Here is a 21,117-nt window from a genome sequence, read left to right as displayed (position 1 = left end):
CTAATAGCTAGCCAGCAGGCAGCAGCTGGCCTGGTCTGTGCACAGCACACACACAGACACATAGCAGCTGCATGCAGCACACACTGTCACACAAATGACATCAAGCTAATTAATGATTTAACAATAGTGTAGTGATAGTGAAGGGGTTAATTACTAAACGGCTTTCGGTTTATCACTGTGTACAGCCCTTACTAGGCTAGCATAACTGGAGCACACACTCTAGCTGTCACACTATTACATCAATCAAGCGAATTAACATTTTAACAATTGTGTAGTGATAGTGAAGGGGTTAATCACTGAACAGCTTATCACTGTGCACAGCCCTTACTAGGCTAGCAGCACTGTAGCACACACTCTTAAGGTGGCCATACACTGGTCGATTTGCCATCAGATTCGACCAACAGACAGATCCCTATCTGATCGAATCTGATCAGAGAGGGATCGTATGGCTACCTTTACTGCAAACAGATTGTGAACCGATTTCAGCCTGAAACCGATCACAATCTGTTGTGGTGGTGGTGCTGCTGCCGCCCCTCCCCCCCGTCGCATACATTACCTGCTCCGCTGGCGCGACTCCCGGGTCTCTCTCCGCTCTTCTTCTCCGCTCTGGTCTCCGGCTCCAGCATGCTTCACTTCTTCCTGCCCGGCAGGAAGTTTAAACAGTAGAGCGCTCTCTACTGTTTAAACTTCCTGCCGGGCAGGAATAAGTGAAGGCATGCCGGAGACCAGAGCGGAGAAGAGCGGAGACGAGCGGGGGCAGTCGCGCCGGCGGAGCAGGTAATGTATGCGGGCTCTATTGCTTCGGTCGTCGGGCACTCGAACGCCGCTAGCGATGCGCTCTTTACCCGCGGGCAATCGACGGTAATTTTCCGCACGGCGCGATCGACGGGATCGGACGAAATGAATCGAAATTCGGCGTGTAGCGCGAACGATTGGCAGCAGATTCGATCCCAGTGATCGAATCTGCTGTCGAAACGGCGGTAAATCGGGCCAGTGTATGGCCAGCTTTACTGTCACACTGTGACATCAATCAAGCTAATTAACATTTTAACAATAGTGTAGTGATAGTGAAGGTGTTAATCACTGAACAGCGTATCACTGTGTACAGCCCTTACTAGGCTAGCAGCACTGGAGCACACACTCTAACTGTCACATTATGACATCAATCAAGCTTAAAAAAGTTCGGATATCCGGGTTACCTCTGGATGAGCAGCCCTGTGAAACAGTACTCTAATTACACTCCCTGATTCATGTATACACATGCAAGATGTTTTAAAGCACTTTAAGCCTGCAATTTAGCATTCAATGTGATTTCTGCCCTTAAAGGGAAGGTTCAGGGAGGGTGGGTAAAAAATAAAAATCAAATTCCACTTACCTGGGGCTTCCTCCAGCCCGTGGCAGGCAGGAGGTGCCCTCGCCGCCGCTCCGCAGGCTCCCGGTGGTCTCCGGTGGCCGACCCGACCTGGCCAGGCCGGCTGCCAGGTCGGGCTCTTCTGCGCTCCAAGGCCCGGAACTTCTGCGTCCCACGCCGGCGCTCTGACGTCATCAGACGTCCTCCGGGCTCTACTGCGCAAGCGCAGAAGTACTGCGCATGCGCAGTAGAGCCCGGAGGACGTCCGATGACGTCAGCGCGCCGGCGTGGGACGCAGAAGTTCCGGGCCTTGGAGCGCAGAAGAGCCCGACCTGGCAGCCGGCCTGTCCAGGTCGGGTCGGCCACCGGAGACCACCGGGAGCCTGCGGAGCGGTGGCGAGGGCACCTCCTGCCTGCCACGGGCTGGAGGAAGCCCCAGGTAAGTGGAATTTGATTTTTATCCCACCCTCCCTGAACCTTTCCTTTAAAATGCTGCTCTGCATCAAATCCAGATTTTTTTCCCGGGATTTGGCATCTATCCCACTCCGCCATGCCCCCCTCCAGGTGTTAGAACCCTTGAAACTTCTTTTCCATCACTTTTCTGGCCAGCATAAATTTTTCTAGTTTTTAAAGTTTGCCTCCCCATTGAAGTATTGCGGTTTGCGCGAACCGAACTTTCGCGGAAGTTCGCAATTCCGGTTCGCGAACTGAAAATCGGAAGTTCGGGCCATCTCTAGCAAGCACAAGTCCATGCCACGAGGGAGATTAAAAACTGCTCTGCTCCACCGGCTCTACTTTCTTTTGCTTCTGTGGGCTTCCCTAAGACTGATAGATGCCTGCCAGCACATTGTGGGTAGCGATCTGTGCCACCCACAGTGTGCCAACATGCATCCATCAGTCCCTGGAAAGCCCGCATGGAGGCGTCAGAGCAGTGTGGCGAAATTTCCCTCCTCCCTCGCTTCCAATCCTCCCTCCTTTCCAATCCTCCCTTTCTTCCCAACCCCTTTTCCTCCCTCCCTTACCAACCCCTTTTCCTCCCTTCCTCCCTCCTGATCACCCCTCCTGATTCCTCTGTGGTGCTGTGAAATGAGTATGGGGGTATTACTCATCAAGGCTCTTTCCAGTGGTTATGTCACATTCTCCTCTGCTGTACAGCTCTGGTCTACTCTTTACAGTATGGGGTTGCGGCTTAATGATGTCATCAAGCTGTATCCTCGTATTGTGAACAGCCCAGAGCTGTACGGTGGAGGAGGATGCACGATCATCACTGGAGAGAGTCTTGGTGAGTAATACCCCCCATATTCATCATACAGCACCACTGGAGGATTGGGAGGAAGGGTGGGAGCACTTCCAGTTTGCTAACTACGGTATACTGTAGCACCTATACCTGGTTTGCTTATACTGGGGACACTCATACCTGGCTAACCTATCATGGGATACCTAAAGCTGATTTACCTATACTGTGCCACCTATACCTGCCTAACCTATACTGGGGCAACTATAGCTGACTAACCTATACTGTGGCACCTATAGCTGGCTAACCTATACTTGAGCACCTATAGCTGGCTAACCAATACTATGGCACCTATAGCGGGCATATCTATACTATGGCACCTATAGCTGGCTTACCTGTACTGGGACAACTATAGATGGTTAACCTATACTGTGGTTTATATTCACCATTGGCATGCTGATCCCTTGTCGTTTACCTCCAATAGCTTCCCCAGTGTCTTCTTAGGTTTCCCTCTGTGGATTTGCTTCTCCCTCGGCGATTACATGTTCCCAGGCGATCAAGTGCTGATGACGCCAGGATCAAGCAACATCATTCACATCTGGCGGCAAACTTTTTCTTTTTTTTGTATTGAATTCAATACAATAAACTGTATTGAATTTAATATTTAAAAAAAAAGTAAGTACAGAAATAAATGCTTGACAGTTACTTGAAATTGATTGAACCACTGTTGCACAGGAATCCCAGAGAAATTGAATGCCAGGGAGGTTAAGCAGTATTGTTTCCATGGGGCTCTGGAAGAGAAGGGCAGAAAAGTCAGACTACCCATCTGGTTATACTCCACTTACCCCTCCTTATTTTTCTTGCTAATATAATAGGCGTTCATTCAGAATTTGCAGATTTCAAATGTGAATGGGCCCTTAGCCTTTGTTCACATCTAAAATCGAAATTGCTGACGCTAGAATTTTTTTTGATGTTTTTTGCACTGACCCCAGTGCCAGTATAGTGTCATTCCAGTCAGCATATTGGACACTGTTTATTATCATGTGTCATATTTCCATGAAGATGGCTGGGGAAGGGACCAGCTGCAAGCAGACATGTGGGTGTGGTCATCTAGATGGATAGCCAAGGGATAGGGCCAGCTGCATGGAGATTGGGGGGAGCTGTCTACATGGCTGTCCATAGATGGGGTGTGCAGTTAGCAGCCAATTCCACCCTTGCAGCCAGTTCCTGATCTCCTTGCAGCCAGCTTGTCCATTGGCATCTGGCATACATCCAGATGACCCCGCCTACATGTCTCCCTACATCTGGTCCCAGACTTTTTAGTGTTTGTGTCCCACTAAGCAATAATAGGTACATCATAATGCTCCTGAAGGAGAGAGAGAGTGTGTGTGTGTGTGTGTGTGTGTGTGCGTGCGTGCGTGCGCGCGTGCGTGCGTGTGTGTGTGTGTGTGTGTGTGTGTCTGTTATAAATGTTTTGGCCAAACTGTTTTTTCTCTCAACAAGATCCTTTTGTATTGTCAAAGCTGTTCAAAAAGGATCTTTGTTCCCTGAAGCTTTCCTAATCTCCAATGATGTTGCATTCCACTAACTTGTGTGATGTGTGTACTGTGATTATGTACTGTGCAAAATTACATAATTGTGCTTACCTGTGTCTTAAGCAAAAGGCAGAGGTAGCTATGCAAAGGTCCCTGCAGAAAAAAGGCTCAGAGATCAGTGCTTAAAGAGAATCTGTACTCTAAAATTCTTACAATAAAAAGCATACCATTCTATTCATTATGTTCTTCTGGGCCCCTCTGTGCTGTTCCTGCCACCCCCTGCTGCAATCCTGGCTTGTAATTGCCAGTTTTAGGCAGTGTTTACAAACAATAGACATGTCTGCTAACCAGCATGTGATAGGCTGAGAGAAGCTCAGTCTGTGACTCATACAGAGTCTGCAGGGGGCATGGAGAGGGTGTGTATAGTTTCTGCCTATCACAAGCAGAGCAGCACATTCCTGCCTGAGTGCCTGAGCCCGACAAAGCCGGAAAAGGAAAGAAGATTACATTATATAACAGAGATAATACAGCCACTGTGCAACTAGGAAAGCCCAAATTTCCTGCTTCCCTCTTTAATAACCACTTATTTGTCAGTGTGTGTTCTGGGGTCTAAATACTGAAAAGTCCCTCTGGATGGTACTTTTTCTGATTACCTTACCATCACTATAGTTTCTTCCCTCACTCCTCTTCCTATAATCCATGTTATTTGTGCTGATCAGTGCCTGTCTCCTAGATCTATATCCTTAGTTATAAGGTCTCTAACTAGATCCTGATGCCCTTCTATTTTCTTTCATCTATTGAACTGCAAGTCTCATTTTATTGTAAGCCACATGATTGATTATCACCTGTCACATAGCCCTACTGCATGATTCAGTGGCGTACCTACTGTAGATGCAACCCCATCGGCTGCAGGGGGGCCCTCTGGAAGCGCTGCCACCCCCAGATTGTGGGACCCCCCAGCCAGGTGTGGAACTGGCCGCAGCGTCTAATAGACGCCGGGCCAGTTCATTGCCCGCAGCCCGCAGTCTCCCGGGAGGCAGAGCAGGGCTACGGCAAGATGGCTGCCGAAGCCCTGCTCTGGAGACTATTTGTGTCTCCAGTACAGGGCTTCGGGCGCCATCTTGTCATAGCCCTGCACTCTGCCTGTCAGCGCGGGAGATGTGCTGCTGGAGGATCGTCGGGGAGCTGTGTGCCAGATGCCAGGGGAGGAGACTTCTGCCAGGTGAGTGAATTGTTTGTGAAATTTTTTCACAGGTGCAATTGTTTTTTCTGGTGCCTGCTGCCCACATTACGATTTTCTGGTAACTACTGCCCACATTGCGATTTTCTGGTGTCTGCTGCCCACATTGCGATTTTCTGGTGTCTGCTGCCTACATTGCGATTTTCTGGTTACTGCTGCCCACATTGCGATTTTCTGGTGCCTGCTGCCCACATTACTATTTTCTGGTAACTGCTGCCCACATTGCGATTTTCTGGTAACTGCTGCTCATATTGCGATTTTCTGGTAACTGCTGCCCACATTGCAATTTTCTGGTGCCTGCTGCCTACATTGCGATTTTCTGGTAACTGCTGCCCACATTGCGATTATTTTCTGATGACTGCTGCCCACATTACGATTAATTTCTGATGACTGCTGCCCACATTACGATTATATTATGGTGACTGCTGCCCACATTACGATTATTTTATGGTGACTGCTGCCCACTTTAAGATTATTTTATGGGGAAATGTTGCCCAATTTGCAATTCATTTCTGGTTAAATGCTGCCCAATTTACGATAAATTTCTGGTGAAATGCTGCCCAATTTATGATTAATTTCTGGTGAAATGCTGCCCACTTTACGATTATTTTATGGTGAAATGCTGCCTACTTTACGATAATTTTATGGTGAAATGCTGCCCATTTTACGATTCATTTCTGGTGAAATGCTGCCCAATTTACGATTCATTTCTGGTAAAACATTGCTGCATTAGGATTATTGTATAGTGAAATGCTGCCCCATTACGATTATTTGGATCCTATGAAAGGCCCCATCCTCATTTTCGTAGGAGGCCCCACTGATTTATAGTTACGCCCCTGGCATGAGTCCTCATTTTTGAGGTTATTACTCTTATGCATGCTATGGCTCCTTATCCTTGTATGGATATGTATTTTGTTATATTTATTTACATTGAATATTATTCAACAGTTAAAATATTAGCATTAGCATTTTCGCTCATCAATGGACAAGGTCTTGCAGTCTGGTATAGCTCAGGCTGCAGGGCCCCACATGGTCTAGGCTTTGGATTCTGGCTATACCAGCTTACATGGGTGACAACGGGTCTTGGGAGGGGGGTACCCACACTGTCTGTTCTTCAATAGTGTACTGCAGTAAAATGTCATTTTTTGGCATGTGAAACACATTTTTTTGTTTGAATTTCTGGAATCAATTTTCACAAAAATTTTATTGCCCTTTGGGTGATTTTAGCATGTATGCAGTAGGGATGGTCGAAAATGGCGATTTCCGATTCCACAGAAATTCCAATTTCCACCAATGCTGATTACCAATTCCACAGTTTTCTGATCGATTTCCTATTTCTGAGTTTGGATTTCCGAGTCGTGGCTTATTTTGGTAATTTTTTGTATTCTCTGATTGGCCAAATAGTTCAGAGTTGACTTTGCATTCTCTGATTGGTCCCATGCTTCCAAGTTCTGTGATTGAGCTAAAGTTACCAAATTGTGGTAATGCAGTATTTCCACAGAAATTCGATTTCTGAGTTTGGATTTCCGAGTAGTGTTTTTGGGTCATTTTTTGCATTCTCTGATTGGTCAAATTCTTCTGAGTTGTTTCTGGATTTTCTGATTGGTCCAATGCTTCCAAGTTCTGTGACTGGGCTAAAATTACAGAATTGTGATAATGCAGTATTTCCGCAGAAATCCGATTTCTGATCGGAAATTCGGAAAATGTAAATACCTCGAAATCCGAATGAGCATCCTTAGTATGCAGGCTTTGCTATTAACCACAAATGTTAGCTCCATTAACTTCAATGCAACTAGAATTCTGTTGTTTGGCAACCCAAAAATCTCAGCCTGTTTGATCCATTTGCCGGTGAACTGAGCACAGAACTATTCGACCAGCATTACTACTAATAAATGAGAAATGGCACAAATCCCTCTAGCACTAAATAATTTTTAAGCTGTTTAAATATAGGAATGTACCGTAAGGCTAGGTTCACAGTGGTCTGTTGCATAACACATGTGTGTGTGTACTGCAATGGAGATTGGACATAGACTTTAATTCAAAGCCTGCATGCAGCAAGTTCCTATAACGTAATCAGTGTATCAACTGTGAATGATTTGCATTACACTGACCATTCCTACAGAACAGCATCATTGCCAGCTACCTAGGCATTACATAGTGATTTCATCATTTGTTTTTACGTGTTATTATGAGACACAGAGAGAGCCTCTTTTCCATGGACGGCTGAACTGCTTGTTTGTAGAGAAGTTCAGCCACTTGGCTACCAGTAGAGATGGCCCGAACCTCCGATATTCGGTTCGCGAACCGCAAATGTGAACTTCCGCAAAAGTTCGATTCGCGTGAACTTCCGCAAAAGTTCGGTTCGCGCGAACTTCCGCGAACCGCAATAGACTTCAATGGGGAGGAGAATTTTGAAAACTAGAAACACTTATGCTGGCCAGAAAAGTGATGGAAAAGATGTTTCAAGGGGTCTAACATCTGAGTTTTTGCATGGATGAGTGGGATACACGCCAAAAGTCTCGGGGAAAAATCTGGATTTGAAGCAAAGTGGCGTTTTAAGGACAGAAATCACATTGAATGCTAAATTGCAGGCCTAAAGTGCTTTAAAACATCTTGCATGTGTATACATCATTCAGGGAGTGTAATTAGAGTACTGCTTCACACTGACACACCAGAGTGCAGGCCGTGGCGGTTTTCAAGCCCATATGGTCGCCAGGCTGTGGTAACTTAATGATAGAACAACAGTGACTGTCCAGCTGATCATATTTGGTCTGTCCACAATGAAGCAACGACCTTATTATCGTGGGTGTGGCCCCTCCCCCCGCCCCCCGAGACACTCATATATCCGTCGGTCATTGCTTCATTGTGATACGCAAGCCCCTTCACCGCAGCAAGGTAATGATCGAGAAGGGGAATTGGCACATGTACATTTCTTTTGTTTTGTTGTTGCAGCTGCAGAGCAGCCAGAAAAATTAGGCAGGCATGTACACGCACCAGAAAAAATTATTATAGCGGCCACTACCAGCAGCGGCCTTGAAAATTCAGGAATCCGCCTGGAGTCCTGGACCCTGTTGGTGGTGGGGGAGAAGGCAGTCAAGCGACCTGCAGGCAGAGATGCTGTATGGGAACTGGGAGGGACTTATTCTTGAGGCAGGCAGTCACATGGTGTGCAGGCAGAGATGTGTGTGAGGACTGACTTAGTCTTCGGGCAGGCCTGACCGTGCTTTGCAGACCACGTGGTCAGATGGACCCTTGACCCAACGCTGTGTGCCAGAGATGACACCACTTGCCTTTCACGGTACAGTTTGGGTATCGCCTTTTTAGAGAAATAATTGCATATCTTCCACTGCGGTGTGTGGCTTTGCTTTTGTGTGCTGCTTTCCCTCAGGTGGTCATCCCATTGCAGTTTGTGCTTTGTCATCATGTGCCTTTGCAAGGAAGTTGTCCCTACTCGGGTCTAGGTCTTTCCACGGCTCAATTTTTGGTGGCAGAGAGTACAGAGAGCATTGCTCTCATCTGAGGCAGACACACAAAAAAATTTCCACACCGCTGAGCCCTGGGATGATGGCACTTTGGTGGTGGCGGACGACTGAGTGTTAAGTGGGGTGCCAGAATCAGAGCAGGAAGAGGAAGATATATCACGCTTCCGTGCGGAAGCTGAGGAAGATGAGGTGTTCTGTGTTAAATAGTCAACTACATCCTGACAATCTTGGGAGTTGATGGCACGCACCTTCTGAACACTGTACTTTGGTCCAGGGCCGCACAAAATCACGACTGCATGCCCTCGAACAGACCTGCCGGGTGGCCTGCCTCTGGCTCTGCCTGTTTTGTCCATATTGGGGGGGATGAAGTGAAAGGTATGCACTGACTTAACTGATACAATGTGCAGTCACACAGGTGCAGTGAACAGGTATGCAGTGACTGGTATCAATACAATGTGCAGCTGTCACACACACACACAGACACACACACGTACCGTGTACAGGTACAGTGACTGGTGGTATTACATATCACACTGTGTGCGCTCACGTAGGTAGGTAGGTGCACTGAACACAACAGGTAAGTATATGCAGTGATGAGTATTACAAATTTGCACCTGTCTCACACACACGTACCGTGAACAGGTACAGTGACTGGTGATATTAAATATAACACTGCGTGCGCTTACGTAGGTAGGTGGGTGCACTGAACACAACAGGTAGGTATATGAAGTGATGGGTATTACAAATGTGCAGCTGTCACACACACACACACAGGTACCGCCATGAACAGGTACAGTGACTGGTGGTATTGAATATCCCACTGCGTGTACTCACGTAGGTAGGTGGGTGCACTGAACACAACAGGTAGGTATATGCAGTGATGGGTATTACAAATGTGCACCTGTCTCACACACACACACGTACCGGGAACAGGAACAGTGACTGGTGGTATTGAATATCACACTGCGTGCGCTCACATAGGTAGGTGGGTGCACTGAACACAACAGGTAGGTATATGCAGTGATGGGTATTACAAATGTGCACCTGTCTCTAGAGATGTCGCGAACCTCCGATTTTCAGTCGCGGAAGGTTCGGTTCGCGCAAAGTTTCGCGAACCGCAATAGACTTCAATGGGGCGGCAAACTTACATTACAAATGTGCACCTGTCTCACACATACGTACCGTGAACAGGTACAGTGACTGGTGGTATTAAATATAACACTGCGTGCGCTCACGTAGGTAGGTGGGTGCACTGAACACAACAGGTAGGTATATGAAGTGATGGGTATTACAAATGTGCAGCTGTCACACACACACACAGGTACCGCCATGAACAGGTACAGTGACTGGTGGTATTGAATATCCCACTGCGTGTACTCACGTAGGTAGGTGGGTGCACTGAACACAACAGGTAGGTATATGCAGTGATGGGTATTACAAATCTGAAGCTGCCTGTCACACACACAGGTAGTCATTGAATGTGCTGGGCCTGGCAGTGGCACAGTAGGAATTAAGGTGCCAAAGGCCAGCTGCGACTGACTGACAGGGCTGTATATAATGCAAATGGGCCACACAAAAAAAAAACTAGATCACAAGAACAACATTAGCTCTCAAGAGAGCATTTCGTAGACTATGCGTTAAAATACGCAATTATGCGTAGTGAGAAGCACAGTTTATGCGAATGCTTATGCCCTTATGCAGAAAATTTTACACATTAATTCCTCTTTAATTGCTTATACCGAGAAGCCTTCTATACGTACATTCCCCTTTCCAGTGCGTAAATTTGTAAGCATACAATCACACGCGGAAAATTAGATGCGAGTAACGCATTCGTAGTTCACTACGCAATACACTTGCTAACTACACATAGTGGGCGTAAGCTACGCGTATCGGTACTTTGCTACGCATAGATTCGTAAGCGTAGCATTGAAACATCACCTACGAACTATGATGCGTAGATGCGAACTACGATGCGTATTTGCACTGGCGTAGTTTCTGCTCATCCCTGGGCAGCAGGCATACTAATTACCCACTCCCGACTCGGGGAGGTAGTGACGAAAAATAACAATACAGGACTCTTTTGAGGCACTGTAATTGGAGTACACTTGAAATCCTTTAACGAGGATCTATTGGAATGGAGGGCAAGTCTACTCACTACATATGTGTAATGAACCTAGCAAAGCTCACCTGTCACCTCAGCACTGCCACTGACCATCTACAAATGTTGACTGTTAAATTGTTCCAATTTTTAATTATAACAAAGTAAAAAAGGAATACAAAATGTATAGAAAAAAAATGTTAAAGCTTACATTTATTTTTTTTAAATTATTTTTCTGCTCTGTCAGGGAACTTTCTTCATCATGAGCCGTGTTCTTCCCAGGCTCTTTTAGCTGGGTGCTCCACCCTGCTCGTGTTGGTGAGCAGTGAGCACCTGGCTGTTCCCCTACCATCTCATCTCAGGCAAGAATGTGGCACTGGTAAGTGGCATTCCCACTCACTGTATATATATGTATCATCTACAAAGGTGGAGTGTTAAATTGCTACATTTTTTTTTACTTATACTGTACTAATACAACATTTATAAAAAAAAATAAAAATTAAAGCTTAATTTTTCTGCTCTGCCTGTCTGGGCAGTTCCTTCACCATGAGAAGTGTTCTCCCCAGGCTCTTTTAGCCGGGTGCTCCACCCGACTCATTTTGGTGAGCAGTGAGCACCCGGTTGTTTTCTCACCGTCTCGGGCAAGGATGTGGCAAGTGGCATTTCCCACTCACTACATACAGTGGTGTGAAAAACTATTTGCCCCCTTCCTGATTTCTTATTCTTTTGCATGTTTGTCACACTTAAATGTTTCTGCTCATCAAAAAACGTTAACTATTAGTCAAACATAACAGAATTGAAATTAAAAATGCAGTTTTAAATGATGGTTTTTATTATTTAGTGAGACAAAAAACTCCCAATCTACATGGCCCTGTGTGAAAAAGTGATTGCTCCCCTTGTTAAAAAAATTACTTAACTGTAGTTTATCACACCTGAGTTCAATTTCTGTAGTCACCCCCAGGCCTGATTACTGCCACACCTGTTTCAATCAAGAAATCACTTAAATAGGAGATATCTGACACAGAGAAGTAGACCAAAAGCACCTCAAAAGCTAGACATCATGCCAAGATCCAAAGAAATTCAGGAACAAATGAGAACAAAAGTAATTGAGATCTATCAGTCTGGTAAAGGTTATAAAGCCATTTCTAAAGCTTTGGGACTCCAGCGAACCACAGTGAGAGCCATTATCCACAAACGGCAAAAACATGGAACAGTGATGAACCTTCCCAGGAGTGGCCGGCCGACCAAAATTACCCCAAGAGCGCAGAGAAAACTCATCCGAGAGGCCACAAAAGACCCCAGGACAACATCTAAAGAGCTGCAGGCCTCACTTGCCTCAATGAAGGTCAGTGTTCACGACTCCACCATAAGAAAGAGACTGGGCAAAAATGGCCTGCGTAGCTGATATCCAAGGCGCAAACCACTTTTAAGCAAAAAGAACATTAAGGCTCGTCTCAATTTTGCTAAAAAACATCTCAATGATTGCCAAGACTTTTGGGAAAATACCTTGTGGACCGACGAGACAAAAGTTGAACTTTTTGGAAGGTGCGTGTCCCGTTACATCTGGCGTAGAAGTAACACAGCATTTCAGCAAAAGAACATCATACCAACAGTAAAATATGGTGGTGGTAGTGTGATGGTCTGGGGTTGTTTTGCTGCTTCAGGACCTGGAAGGCTTGCTGTGATAGATGGAACCATGAATTCTACTGTCTACCAAAAAATCTTGAAGGAGAATGTCCGGCCATCTGTTTGTTAACTCAAGCTGAAGCGATCTTGGGTGCTGCAGCAGGACAATGACCCAAAACACACCAGCAAATCCACCTCTGAATGGCTGAAGAAAAACAAAATGAAGACTTTGGAGTGGCCTAGTCAAAGTCCTCACCTGAATCCTATTGAGATGTTGTGGCATGACCTTAAAAGGCAGTTTATGCTAGAAAACCCTGAAATAAAGCTGAATTACAACAATTCTGCAAAGATGAGTGGGCCAAAATTCCTCCAGAGCGCTGTAAAAGACTCGTTGCAAGTTATCGCAAACACTTGATTGCAGTTATTGCTGCTAAGGGTGGCCCAACCAGTTATTAGGTTCAGTGGGCAATTTCTTTTTCACACAGGGCCATGTAGGTTTTGAGTATTTTTTCTCACTAAATAATAAAAATCATCATTTAAAACTGCATTTTGTGTTCAATTATGTTATCTTTGACTAATAGTTAACGGTTTTTGATGAGCAGAAACATTTAAGTGTGACAAACATGCAAAAGAATAAGAAATCAGGAAGGGGGCAAATAGTTTTTCACACTACTGTATGTGTAATGAGCATAGCAAAGCTCACCTCAGCCCTGGCCATCTACAAAAGTTGACTGTTAAATTGCTACAATTTTTATATTTATATAAGTACTGTACTAAGAAATACAAAATGTATAAAAAAAAAAAAAAGTTAAAGCTTAAGTCTATTTTTTTATGGTAATTTTTCTGCTCTGTCTGGGCAGTTCCTTCACCATGAGCCTTCCATTCAGCTCATCTTTCTTTAAGTGTTGGCAACAATGGGCATCGTTTTTTGCCCATTGCCCACAAGATAATCTTGCTATGAACAGTTTATTTTATATTTGTGTTCTGCTTTTATTAATGTGTGCATACCATTGGTGTTTGTGTTTTGCGATCAGGTGCCTTCACAAAGCAGTTGCCCCTAGTTGGGTGTTGGGCTTCCCATGACTCAGTTTCTTTTGGCAGAGGTTGCAGATGGCATTGCTGGTATCAGAGGCACACAAACAAAAAAAAATGCCACACTGGTGATCTTTGGAATGTCAACATTAGGGTGGTGGCAACAGCAGGCCTTGAAGGACGTGTTTGCTGGATGACCCCAAGTGTATCACTAAATGCATTATGTGTGAATAAGTCCTCTGACACACCAAGTGGAGCAGCTGTGTTGCTAGTGGTACTGTTAAAGGGGAACTGAAGTAAGAGGTATACGGAGGCTGCCATATTTATTTCCTTTTAATCAATACCAGTTGCCTGGCAGCCCTGGTGGTCTATTTCTCTGCAGTAGTATCTGAATAACATCAGAAACAAGCATGCAGCTAGTCTTGTCAGATCTGACTTTAAAGTCAGAAACTCCTGATCTGCTGCATGCTTGTTCAGGGGCTATGGCTAATAGTATTAGAGGCAGAGGATCAGCAGGGCTGCCAGGCAACTGGTATTGCTTAAAAGGAAATAAACATGGCAGCCTCCATATACCTCTCTTCAGTTGTCCTTCAAAGCGGAACTGTATATAGAAAATAAACACATTGTTTCACTTACCTGGGGCTTCCCCAAGCCCCCAGCAGCTGTCCTGTCCCGCGCCGCTTCTTGACGAGCCTCCGTTCTCCTGCCGCCAGCTACTTTTGGTTTCGCCGCCGGGCCACTGTGCCTGCGCGGCTCTGGCCATGCATATCCTTTCTTTGCGTTCCCCGCTATTGCAGAGGGGAACGCGAAGAAAGGATACGCTTGGCAGGGCTGCGCTGGCCTCGACTTACAAGTCGAGGTACGTGACGGAGCGGTGGCGGGAGAACGGAGGCTCGGGCAGGACCGACGCGGGACAGGACAGCTGCTGGGGGCTTGGGGAAGCCCCAGGTAAGTGAAACAATGTGTTTATTTTCTATCTACAGTTCCACTTTAAGTTTTTGTGGGAAACCAGAAGCAGAGCAGGAGGAGGACGGTGCGTCAAGGAGGTTCTGTGCGGAAGCTGTAGAAGAAGTGGTGCGCTGTTTAAAGGGAACCAGAGATGTTGGGGGAAAGCTGTTATACATACCTGGGGCTTCCTCCAGCCCCATACGCACAGATCGCTCCCACGCTGCTGTCCTCTGCTGCCTGGATCCGCCGCTAACGGGTCCCGTCATTACCGCCAGTCGGACGGCAGACGCGGCCAATTGTCCGCATCACAGGGGACTCCCTCCATATAAGTACGCGTGAGGCTGCATACTGCGCAGCCTCATGTGTACAGGTATGGAGGGAGTCCCTGTGATGCGGACAATTGGCCGCATCCACCGGAAGTGACGGGACCCGGTACCGGCGATAGAGGAAGCGGAAGATGGTGGCGTGGGAGCAATCCAGGCTTATGGGGCTGGAAGAAGCCCCAGGTATGTATAAAAGCTTTTTGTATTTTTAATGAAGGTTCCTCTCTGGTTCCCTTTAAGACAGTCAACCACGTCCTCAAAATTTTGGGGGTTGAGGGTACGTGCCTTCTGAACACTTTACTTTGGTCGGGGGCCACATGAAATCACGCCAGCACGACCTTTAAAATACTTGCGGGCAGTGGTGCTCGGATACCACTTTTTAAAATCCGGGTAGGATCCGGATACCCAGATATCCGATCCAGGTCGGATATCCGAGTTTAAAATTTTCCAATCCAAATCAGATATCTGACCCAAGTATTTGGGATATCCGGATGGATTTGGATATCTGGATAGAAAAAACGGAAGTGCCCTTTAAATTGCTTTGAAAATGATTTTTAGGGTCAATGAGGCATGTATCATCATTATTTTGCAAAGAGGAACACTAATTGATGATGTGGGGACTTAAAATCCCCCCCTCCAAAAAAATGGCTGTCAATTAACATCAGGCCTAGGTTCCAGATAGCGGTCATGCAGCCCACATTGTGTCCAAAGTGCCATGTGCAAACACGTGCAAAGTGCCACGTGCAAAGTGCCACGTGCAAACACGTGCAAAGTGCCACATGCAAACATGTGCAAAGTTCAAACTGCCACGTGCAAATTGCCAAGTGCAAAGTGAAAAGTGCCACGTGCAAACACGTGAAAACAAGTGCCACGTGCAAAGTGCCACATGCAAAGTGCCACGTGCAAACACGTGCAAAGTGCCAACTTTGCATGTGTTTGCACGTGGCACTTTGCATTTTGCATGTGGCATTTTGCACGTGGCACTTTGCACGTGTTTGCACGTGGCACGTTGCACGTGGCACTTTGCACGTGTTTGCACATGTCACTTTGCACGTGTTTGCACATGGCACTTTGCACTTGGCACTTTTCACATGGCACTTTGCACGTCTTTGCACGTGGCACTTTGCACGTGTTTACACTTTGCATGTGTTTGCACTTTGCACGTGTTTGCACATGGCACTTTGCACGTGTGTGAACGTGGCACTTTGCACTTGGCACTTCGCACTTTGCACGTGTTTGCACATGGCACTTTGCACGTGGCACGTGTTTGCACGTGGCACTTTGCACGTGGCACTTTGCACGTGGCACTTTGCACTTTGCACATGTTTGCACATGGCACTTTGAACGTGTTTGCACATGACACTTTGAACTTGGCACTATGCACGTGGCACTTTGCATGTGGCATGTTGCATGTGGCACTTTGCACGTGTTTGCATGTGGCACTTTGCACGTGTTTACACGTGGCAGGCAGCAGCTGGCCTGGTGTGTGCACAGCACACACACAGACACATAGCAGCTGCAGCAGCACTGCAGCACACACTCTAAAAGTGCATACACACATTAGACTATAGTCTTTGGAAGATGAAAGATCACAGACCAATCTTACCACCCTTCATGTAGTATGAGAGCCATGCCTACACAGTCTTTTCTATGGAGCTGAACTCCACATCAGAAAAAAATCTTTGCAAGATGCTGCACACACAGATGCTGTACAGACACAAAAGATCAGTATCTGCAAAAGATCTGTTCCTGCCAAAAATCCATCCCTGCAAATTGCAATGATAGTCTATGAGATCTGCAGATCATCATACACACATGATTTAACTGACATTCATCTGCAGATCAAGCAATCATCCGCAGATCTGAAAATCCATCCTGGTGGATCTGATCTGCAGATGAATGTCAGTTAAATCATGTGTGTATGATGATCTGCAGATCTCATAGACTATCATTGCAATTTGCAGGAATGGATTTTGGCAGGAACAAATCTTTTGCAGCTACAGATCTTTTGAGTGTGTGCAGCATGTTTGTGTGCAGCATCTTGCAAAGATTTTTTTCTGATGGAGAGTTCAGCTCCATAGAATAGACTGTGTAGGCATGGCTCTCATACTACATGAAGGGTGGTAAGATTGGTCTGTGATCTTTCATTTTCCAACGACTTTAGTCTGAAGTGTGTATGAGCCTTAACTGTCACACTATGACATCAATCAAGCTAATTAACGATTTAACTATAGTGTAGTGATAGTGAAGGGGATAATCAGGGCCGCCATCAGGGGGGGACAATCAACACTACAAGCTCACAGGGGCCCCGGGCCCCCCTTCAACCTGCAGCACCTGTTGTATGTGTCCCCGGGTCCTGCTCTGGTCTCTCTCCCCGCTTCCCTGCTGTACTTAGAGCAGGCTACAAGAAAATGACTGCCGATGTCCACAAATGCAGACATCGGTAGCCATTTCCCTGTAGCTTTACTCTAACTACACTGGAGCACCGGCCGCCCATAGGCTTAGCTATAACATTTATTTATGCTCCAGCCTCGTGTCAGCAGCGGCAGCATGCTGCAGGGTGATGCTTCACATGAGTGCTACAATAAAATTAAAAACAATGGTGCATGAGCCAGCCTGGGGCCCCGGGAACTCTCACTGCCCGGGGCCCCAGAACCAGCATCTAACACCATATGTGAGCGCAGCCAAACCCTTGGAGCTGCCACCCCCAAGGCCTGTCTCCAACTGCTCTAAAACTTACCAAACACACAAATGGAGAAACTCACTCCCAAACAGTTCTCTGCTGCTTTATAAAGCCTGCAGGCTGCTTATAAGCCAATGAGAAGTGCACACATATGTTACACCTAGCTTGCAGTGATTAATCAAACAGAAGCTGAGCAAGTCAGCCGGTCGTTGGAGAGGGCTTCAGTTGCATATAGACAATGGCTATATGACCAGCAGGGGGCACCAGCGACGTGCAGGATATTCCCTCTCATCTGCCCCCCTCCTAACTAAACTGCATGGGATACTACAATAAAATTAAAAACAATGGTGCATGAGCCAGCCTGGGGCCCCGGGAACTCTCACTGCCCGGGGCCCCAGAACCAGCATCTAACACCATATGTGAGCGCAGCCAAACCCTTGGAGCTGCCACCCCCAAGGCCTGTCTCCAACTGCTCTAAAACTTACCAAACACACAAATGGAGAAACTCACTCCCAAACAGTTCTCTGCTGCTTTATAAAGCCTGCAGGCTGCTTATAAGCCAATGAGAAGTGCACACATATGTTACACCTAGCTTGCAGTGATTAATCAAACAGAAGCTGAGCAAGTCAGCCGGTCGTTGGAGAGGGCTTCAGTTGCATATTATTGTAGTATCCCATGCAGTTTAGTTAGGAGGGGGGCAGATGAGAGGGAATATCCAGCACGCTGGTGCCCCCTGCTGGTCATATAGCCATTGTCTATATGCAACTGAAGCCCTCTCCAACGACCGGCTGACTTGCTCAGCTTCTGTTTGATTAATCACTGCAAGCTAGGTGTAACATATGTGTGCACTTCTCATTGGCTTATAAGCAGCCTGCAGGCTTTATAAAGCAGCAGAGAACTGTTTGGGAGTGAGTTTCTCCATTTGTGTGTTTGGTAAGTTTTAGAGCAGTTGGAGACAGGCCTTGGGGGTGGCAGCTCCAAGGGTTTGGCTGCGCTCACATATGGTGTTAGACGCTGGTTCTGGGGCCCCGGGCAGTGAGCGTTCCCGGGCCCCAGGCTGGCTCATGCACCATTGTTTTTAATTTTATTGTAGTATCCCATGCAGTTTAGTTAGGAGGGGGGCAGATGAGAGGGAATACCCTGCACGCTGGTGTCCCCTGCTGGTCATATAGCCATTGTCTATATGCAACTGAAGCCCTCTCTAACGACCGACTGACTTGCTCAGCTTCTGTTTGATTAATCACTGCAAGCTAGGTGTAACATATGTGTGCACTTCTCATTGGCTTATAAGCAGCCTGCAGGCTTTATAAAGCAGCAGAGAACTGTTTGGGAGTGAGTTTCTCCATTTGTGTGTTTGGTAAGTTTTAGAGCAGTTGGAGACAGGCCTTGGGGGTGGCAGCTCCAAGGGTTTGGCTGCGCTCACATATGGTGTTAGATGCTGGTTCTGGGGCCCCGGGCAGTGAGAGTTCCCGGGGCCCCAGGCTGGCTCATGCACCATTGTTTTTAATTTTATTGTAGTATCCCATGCAGTTTAGTTAGGAGGGGGGCAGATGAGAGGGAATATCCTGCACGTCGCTGGTGCCCCCTGCTGGTCATATAGCCATTGTCTATATGCAACTGAAGCCCTCTCCAACGACCGGCTGACTTGCTCAGCTTCTGTTTGATTAATCACTGCAAGCTAGGTGTAACATATGTGTGCACTTCTCATTGGCTTATAGGCAGCCTGCAGGCTTTATAAAGCAGCAGAGAACTGTTTGGGAGTGAGTTTCTCCATTTGTGTGTTTGGTAAGTTTTAGAGCAGTTGGAGACAGGCCTTGGGGGTGGCAGCTCCAAGGGTTTGGCTGCGCTCACATATGGTGTTAGATGCTGGTTCTGGGGCCCCGGGCAGTGAGAGTTCCCGGGGCCCCAGGCTGGCTCATGCACCATTGTTTTTAATTTTATTGTAGTATCCCATGCAGTTTAGTTAGGAGGGGGGCAGATGAGAGGGAATATCCTGCACGCTGGTGCCCCCTGCTGGTCATATAGCCATTGTCTATATGCAACTGAAGCCCTCTCCAACGACCGGCTGACTTGCTCAGCTTCTGTTTGATTAATCACTGCAAGCTAGGTGTAACATATGTGTGCACTTCTCATTGGCTTATAAGCAGCCTGCAGGCTTTATAAAGCAGCAGAGAACTGTTTGGGAGTGAGTTTCTCCATTTGTGTGTTTGGTAAGTTTTAGAGCAGTTGGAGACAGGCCTTGGGGGTGGCAGCTCCAAGGGTTTGGCTGCGCTCACATATGGTGTTAGATGCTGGTTCTGGGGCCCCGGGCAGTGAGAGTTACCGGGGCCCCAGGCTGGCTCATGCACCATTGTTTTTAATTTTATTGTAGTATCCCATGCAGTTTAGTTAGGAGGGGGGCAGATAAGAGGGAATATCCTGCACGTCGCTGGTGCCCCCTGCTGGTCATATAGCCATTGTCTATATGCAACTGAAGCCCTCTCCAACGACCGGCTGACTTGCTCAGCTTCTGTTTGATTAATCACTGCAAGCTAGGTGTAACATATGTGTGCACTTCTCATTGGCTTATAAGCAGCCTGCAGGCTTTATAAAGCAGCAGAGAACTGTTTGGGAGTGAGTTTCTCCATTTGTGTGTTTGGTAAGTTTTAGAGCAGTTGGAGACAGGCCTTGGGGGTGGCAGCTCCAAGGGTTTGGCTGCGCTCACATATGGTGTTAGATGCTGGTTCTGGGGCCCCGGGCAGTGAGAGTTCCCGGGGCCCCAGGCTGGCTCATGCACCATTGTTTTTAATTTTATTGTAGTATCCCATGCAGTTTAGTTAGGAGGGGGGCAGATGAGAGGGAATATCCTGCACGTCGCTGGTGCCCCCTGCTGGTCATATAGCCATTGTCTATATGCAACTGAAGCCCTCTCCAACGACCGGCTGACTTGCTCAGCTTCTGTTTTATTAATCACTGCAAGCTAGGTGTAACATATGTGTGCACTTCTCATTGGCTTATAAGCAGCCTGCAGGCTTTATAAAGCAGCAGAGAACTGTTTGGGAGTGAGTTTCTCCATTTGTGTGTTTGGTAAGTTTTAGAGCAGTTGGAGACAGGCCTTGGGGGTGGCAGCTCCAAGGGTTTGGCTGCGCTCACATATGGTGTTAGATGCTGGTTCTGGGGCCCCGGGCAGTGAGAGTTACCGGGGCCCCAGGCTGGCTCATGCACCATTGTTTTTAATTTTATTGTAGTATCCCATGCAGTTTAGTTAGGAGGGGGGCAGATGAGAGGGAATATCCTGCACGTCGCTGGTGCCCCCTGCTGGTCATATAGCCATTGTCTATATGCAACTGAAGCCCTCTCCAACGACCGGCTGACTTGCTCAGCTTCTGTTTGATTAATCACTGCAAGCTAGGTGTAACATATGTGTGCACTTCTCATTGGCTTATAAGCAGCCTGCAGGCTTTATAAAGCAGCAGAGAACTGTTTGGGAGTGAGTTTCTCCATTTGTGTGTTTGGTAAGTTTTAGAGCAGTTGGAGACAGGCCTTGGGGGTGGCAGCTCCAAGGGTTTGGCTGCGCTCACATATG

This window comes from Hyperolius riggenbachi, chromosome 10 (assembly GCF_040937935.1).
Source record: "Hyperolius riggenbachi isolate aHypRig1 chromosome 10, aHypRig1.pri, whole genome shotgun sequence".
NCBI classification, from domain to species: domain Eukaryota; kingdom Metazoa; phylum Chordata; class Amphibia; order Anura; family Hyperoliidae; genus Hyperolius; species Hyperolius riggenbachi.
Note: the sequence above shows the minus strand (reverse complement) of the source record.